This window comes from Mandrillus leucophaeus, unplaced genomic scaffold (genome assembly GCF_000951045.1).
Source record: "Mandrillus leucophaeus isolate KB7577 unplaced genomic scaffold, Mleu.le_1.0 Scaffold338, whole genome shotgun sequence".
Taxonomy (NCBI): domain Eukaryota; kingdom Metazoa; phylum Chordata; class Mammalia; order Primates; family Cercopithecidae; genus Mandrillus; species Mandrillus leucophaeus.
This window is the reverse complement of record NW_012103565.1, coordinates 3,005,829-3,012,783: the sequence shown is the minus strand read 5'-3', so window position 1 is coordinate 3,012,783 and position 6,955 is coordinate 3,005,829. Positions and strand designations below refer to the sequence as shown.

General features: G+C 38.8%; 1 protein-coding gene across 2 annotated transcripts in view; it reads right to left on the bottom strand.

Moving 5' to 3' along the window:
• RCBTB1 (regulator of chromosome condensation (RCC1) and BTB (POZ) domain containing protein 1) overlaps positions 1-6,955 on the bottom strand; it is a 70,180-nt gene that overhangs the window by 58,364 nt on the left and 4,861 nt on the right. For both annotated transcript variants that reach the window (XM_011988784.1, XM_011988783.1), the window contains exon 2: positions 6,240-6,319. The gene's annotated coding sequence lies outside the window, so the exon portion shown is untranslated. The remainder of the gene's footprint in view (positions 1-6,239; positions 6,320-6,955) is intronic.

Here is a 6,955-nt window from a genome sequence, read left to right as displayed (position 1 = left end):
CTCCACCTCCCCAGTTCAAGCAATTCTTGTGCCTCAGCCTCCCAAGTAGCTGGGATTACAAGTGTGCACCACAACACCCTGTTAATTTTTGTATTTTTAGTACAGATGGGGTTTCACCACGTTGGCCAGACTGGTCTCAAACTCCTGACCTCAGTTGATCCACCCACCTCAGCCTCCCACAATGCTGGGATTAGAGGCGTGAGCCACTACGCTCAGCCAGTGCCAAATTTCTATAACAAACACTGTGTGACCAATAAAATGAACAAATATTTCAAATGAAAATAAAAGTTCAATTATTTGAATTATGTTTTACCCCTAGGCTGTTAGAAGTTTTAAGATGTATTCTTGCTTTAGATTCATAACCTAGAGTGGCAGAATGTTTCAGGCAAAATCTGGAAAAATGAATTATTAATATAAAATTAAATGTAGACAGTAGAAATGTAAGATGATACAGCTGCTATAGAAAATCAGATGGTGATTCCTCAAGAAAAAGTAAACATTAGAATTATATTATCTAGAAACTCCATTTCTAGTATATACCCTAAAGAACTGAAAGCAGAGACTTGAACAGATAGTTGTATACCAACGGTCAAAGCAGCATTATTCACAATAGCCAAAATGTGAAAATAATCCAAATATCCATGAACAGATGAATGGATAAACAAAATGTGGTCTACACGTATGACGGAATATTATTCACCCTTATGAGGAAATTCTGATACATACAACAACAGGGATGAACCCTGAAGACACTATGCTAATAAGCTAGACAAATATTGTATGATTCCACTTACATGAGGTACCTAGAACAGTCAAATTCAAGGAGACAAAGTAGAATTGTGGGTGCCAGGAGCTGGAGGGAGGTAGGAATGGAGTGTTACTGTTTAATGGGTACAGAGTTTCACTTTGGGATGATGCAAAAGTTCTAGGCAACAAACATACGAAAAAAATATTCAACATCACTAATCATCAGAGAAATCCAAATCAAAACCACAATGAGATACTATCTTAAACCAGTCAGAATGGCCATTATTAAAAAGTCAAAAACAAAAGACGCTGGCGAGGCTGTACAGCGGAGGGAACACCATACACTGTTGGTGGGAATGTAAATTAGTTCAGCCACTGTGGAAAGCAGTTTGGAGGTTTCCCAAAGAACTTAAAACAGAACTACCATTCAACCCAGGAATCCCAAGACTGGGTATGTATCCAAAGGAAAATAAATTGTTCTACAAAAAAATAAAAAAACACATGCACTTGTATGTTTATCACAGCACTATTCACAATAGCAAAGATATGGAATCAACCTAGGTGCCCATCAACTGTGGACTGGAAAAAGAAAATGTGGTACATATACACCATGGAATACTACACGGCCATAAAAAAGAACAAAATCATGAATGCAGCGAGAGGCCATTATCCTAAGTGAATTAACACAGGAACAGAAAACCAAATACCACATGTTGTCATTTAGAACTGGGAATTAAATATGGGGTATACATGGATATAAAGATGGGAACAATAGACACTGGAGACTACTACAGGGGCAGGGAGGGAGGGGTACACAAGCTAAAAAACTACCTATTGGATACTATGCTCACTACCTGGGTCATGGAATCATTCGTACTCCAAAGCTCAGCATCACACGCTATACCCATGTAACAAAATATGTGCTCCCTGAATCTAAAATAAAAGTTGAAATTGGGTCAGGCATGGTGGCTCATGCCTGTAATCCCAGCACTTTGGGAGGCCGAGACGGGTGGATCACAAGGTCAGGAGATCAAGACCATCCTGGCAAACACGGTGAAACCCCGTCTCTACTAAAAATACAAAAAAATTAGCCAGGTGTGGTGGTGGGTGCCTGTAGTCCCAGCTCCTCAGGAGGCTGAGGCAGAAAAATGGTGTGAACCCAGGAGGCGGAGCTTGCAGTGAGCCGAGATCATGCCATCACACATGGGCAACAGAGCAAGACTCCATCTCAAAAAAAAAAAAGTTGAAATTATTTTTTAGGTAGTCTACAGACGGATGGCGGTGATGGCTATACAACAATGTGAATGTACCTAACGTCACTAAAATATATACGTAAAAATTCTTAACATGGTAAATTTTACACTATATATCTTTTACCTCAATTTTTAAAAATCAATCATCCTGTGGGCTTTTATCAAGTCTGCATTAATAAACTCAAAGATACATTTCTAAAACTAAATACAGAAAGGTTTCAGTTCTAAAATATGCTTTTGGAAAAGTAAAATTATACTGTTTTAATCATGTCTTGAGAATACAAGTTCAGATTAGGGAAATTCTCAACGGAGCGTTTATAAAAGACATATAGCCTTCTTAGAACTTTCCAGCGCATAGAGCAAGTTAAACCAGACCAAACAAATTGCTAAGATGACAGATCCTTCCAGGGCTTGATTGGTAATTATAAAAATGATGAGCTGTAATTAGAATGTCAGTCATCTTTAGTTACTTCTGAAGTACCTCACTAAGAGTAATTTTTTCTGCAAGCCTTCCATATTTTATTTAGGAAATACTTTCTGAAAAACAGTATTAATGTGTTTCAGCCTGAATTACTACTCTCTATATGTTATTATTTGGTTCATTGTTTTTTTTTTTTTTTTTTACTGTATAGAGAGAAAACAAAGGTACAAGGAAAGAAAAGAGGAATGCAAAAATGCCAGCAGAGGTAGAAAGAGTGTGACGTCCTTAAAGATAACATGCCAATCCACTTGGATCTTTGTATTTTCTCTGGCACTTGAAAATACATCCTGTATCCCCATTGCACTTATCCTACGTCCATTAGTCCTACAGATCAATATCCCATTCCCTGGGATGGCTTATCCTAGCTATTGGCACTGTCCCTCAGAGAACTTGTGGCATGAGGAAGAAAAGGTTATTTTATTTTATACTCTGAAAGCAAATTCAGTCAGGACAAACACAGGCCTTCCAATTTTAGAAATCTACATTTAGAACTGAAAGGCTGAAGGAGTAATGTAGCAACTAATCTTTTAATTCCTCTAAGAGCACATTTATTTTACTTTCCCCAAGGAACAAATATTAAGGAAAGGTTAATTTTATTTTAGTTTTTTTTGCTGATCTAGCAAAAATATATTTGGAACATGCTTATGGAGTTTTTAAAAACAACAGGAAATGGAGTGAAATAGTACAGGAAAACTGGTTTTGATGAAATAATGGTCTCAATATTAAACAATACTGGAAATTTAGGGTTGATCTGTAAGCACATGGCTTCCACACAGACATCAACTAACCAGAACGTATTTGACACAAATATAAGAATGTATTTGTTTGGGCTAGTTTAAATTGCTGTATGTACTGGCTTTTAAATGCCACCAATGGGGTATTTTACCTTTAGATCTGGCCTCTATTGACCTTAGAGCTTTCTAAGGAAAACAGTGGGAAAAGAGTAAGCAATCCTTCAGCATTGGCTAGCACCAAGATTCTGACACTTCTGGTGTCATTTTAGAAGCATGACATGAGTTTGTGTCATTCTTTATTATGGAAGCTGATAGCCAGAGGAAACTGGAAGGGCTCTGAATGTTGGAACAATCATTTTAAATAGCCTAAACATTCTTCAGCATACAAGCTACAGGAAGCTTTAAACTACTCAAAACAGCAATTTCTAATATGCAAAATGGTATTTTTAATTGCAAAAAACTTTGAATTAAAGCATTTACACATACACTGAAAGTTCCTAATAGAGGTTTCTCTATTTTTGTAAACTCAGTGGGTGATGATTTTACTTATCAGTTTAAGTTGCTAAGCTGTCTTACGGAAAAAATTTATAGTTAATGAGCTATTGATAAAATCTAAGAGGCCTCGGAAAAAAGTACTACTGTATGCTACTGTGAACAAAATCCAGTTGTCCCTCAGTATCCGTGGGGGACTGGTTCCAGGACCTCCTGCAGACACCAAAGTCCACAGATGCTCAAGTCCCTGATAGAAAATGGCATAGTATTTACATATAACCTACACACATCCTCCCATATACTTTAAATTATCTCCAGATTACTTATAATACCTAATACAATGTAAATGCTTGGTAAATAGTCGTTATGCTGTACTGCTTGGGGAATAATGACAAGAAAAAAATACTCTACATGTTCAGTACAAATGCAATTTTTAACATTTGGAATTTGAGGTTGGCTGAATCCACAGATGTGGAATCCATGGATACAGAGAGCTGATTAAAGTCATACATTAATTCTTCTTCTGCAATGACCCCAGATACCAAGAATGCCAGGGACGTCATAAAGAACAATATAATCATGGTCTCTGCCTCTGAGGAACTGAAGGCCTAATGGAAAGTCAGATCCTAAGTAAGTGGAAAACTAGAATGCAAATACAACTGGAATAATTAAGCAAATGAATGTACTATGCAAGTATATGGTCCATGAGATACATGTTAATGTGTCAAATGGTAAATAATTACGTGCAAACTAGTGACGACTATATAAAAATTGTACATAACAGAAAACAATTACACAAAATCCTAGAAACCAAATTCTCCATATTCCAGCAGATGAGAAAATGTGAGCCTTTCCTCAGTGAAGATCATCCAGTTTCCTAGAAGAACAAGTGCTCTTCACAGTCTTCTCCCTTTTTTACCAATAAACGTTCCCATTTGAGCACAAAAGATTGAAGGGTATGACCATCTTTATTTCTGAATCCATTTAATTCTAGAGAAACATAAGATAGAGATGTTTTTTCTAGAAATTTGTTTCTAGAAAAACAAATAAGAGAGCTCTAGGGTTTGGGGTAAACTTTTTGGTATACAACATTACAACTTATGTCTTCCATCTATGCTACAGCAAAAGCAATTCAAAAACCCTCTCAAGGTACAAACAGCCAAATGTTACTCTTACCAATTTCTTCCATATAATTCTGATGGGCTTAAAACCTTAAAACCATTTCACCCACTCTATGGTACAGGCGCTGCAAATCACAGGTGAAGTTTCGAAGATGTGCTGAGACACTAATACTGTTACTGCCCCAGCTGCCAGAACAGCTGTCATCCACTTCTCTCTTCTGCAAACACACAGTACTACAAGAATGAAAGGGAGGCTGGGCACGGTGGCTCACGTCTGTAATCCCAGCACTTTGGGAGGCTGAGCAGGGTGGATTACGAGGTCAGAAGATCAAGACCATCCTAGCTAACAACGGTGAAACCCGGTCTCTACTAAAATTACAACAAAATTAGCCGGGCGTGGTGGTGGACACCTGTAGTCCCAGCTACTCCAGAGGCTGAGGCAGGAGAATGGTGTGAGCCCGGGAGGTGGAGCTTGCAGTGAGCCAAGATCACGCCACTGCACTCCAGCCCGGGCGACAGAGCAAGACTCCGTCTCAAAGAAAAAAAAAAAAAAAAAGAAAGGGAAAGGAAGAATGCCCTGAATGCTTGACTAAGGAGTCTGAGAATGTACCTTCTCCAAAATAGATTGTCATCCTTCAAGCTGAAGCCACCTGTACAGGTGAGTGAAGATAATACCCCCACCTTCATTTAGGGAACAGTATGACTAGTGTTTTAGAATTCTCTACCTGATTATGACTACCCTTTGTTTCATATGTTTTGTTCAAATTCATCACTAATTTAAGAGGAAAATGTAAGTCCCTACAACTGTCATTTCCCAACCACTAATAAGTTATTTGACTTGAAGCACAATTTGCAACGGCCTCTGTAAGCATTTCTTTAGCCCCATCATCCAAGGGGCTGCTTTCACCTCATTCATTTCATCTCATCTCACGTCTAACCTAAGCCATGTGCTCAAAAAGCAAACGAACCAAGTGGCAATATAGCATGAGCAGTGAAAAAAATAACATATCTAGGGTTGCGAATCTGACTGAGACCTTATAAAAGTATTGCTTTTATAGGATACTGTTGTTTTCAAAAGGAAACCAGAAAAGAAATATCGACAATTAGAAATGTTTTTTCTATAACTTTGTTCTTTGTCACACCAAACAAATAGGTGTCACAAAACAGAACAAAAAAAGCAATGATGGGTCAAAGTTTAAAGAAATGGATAGATGGCTGGGTGAAGTGGCTCACACCTGTAATCCCAGCATTTTGGGAGGCAAAGGCAGGAGGATCACTTGAACCCAGGAGTTCAAGACTAGCCTGGGCAAGATGGCGAGACTCCGTCTCCTCAAAAATAAAAAGATTAGCCAGTTGTAATGGTGTGTGCCTGTAGTCCCAGCTACTCAAGAGGCTGAGGTGGAAGGATCACCTGAGTCCAGGAGGATGAGGCTACAGTGAGCTGTGTTCACACCACTGTATTCCAGTCTGGGCAAGAGAGCGAGATCCTGTCTGAAAAAGAAAAAAGAAATGGATAAAACATAATACTTCATTTTATTTTCCAAATGAATTCAAGGCTGGAATTGGGGGGTCAAATTCAAATCTATTTATGGTTTCATGGATCTTTCTCATGTGGGTATCCCAAAAGTGATTTCATCTATTAGTCTCCAGTTGTATGAAAAGTATCAACTGTACCCTGCAATGACCTAAAGCTAAACTGAAATTCCAGCAATGGACTGGCAGAACCATACACTATTAATTCAATGTTCTTAGGTAAACAGGACACAGAGCCAACATCAACAGAAATTACATGGGGTGGGAGGATCTAGACACATAAACAGATGCTCACAACAGTGTGGCTGGTTTCTGATGGGGAGGGTCAGACGCTGTAGAGGCAACAGAATTGGGAAGTGCGCTTCAGCTACCTGAAGAGAAGAGGCGCCTGCACCAGTGAGCACACATGCCAGGTAAGGCTCTGGTGGAGGAACTGAAAGAAAGTCAGCATGGCTGCAGCACACAGCTCAGGCTTTATCCTAAGAGCACCAGGTAATCCCTGAAGGGTCTTAAGCAGGGAAGTGGCATAAACAGATGTAAGTCTATGGAAGATTACTTTGGCTGACCATAGAGATATGAGACGACAAAGGAGTG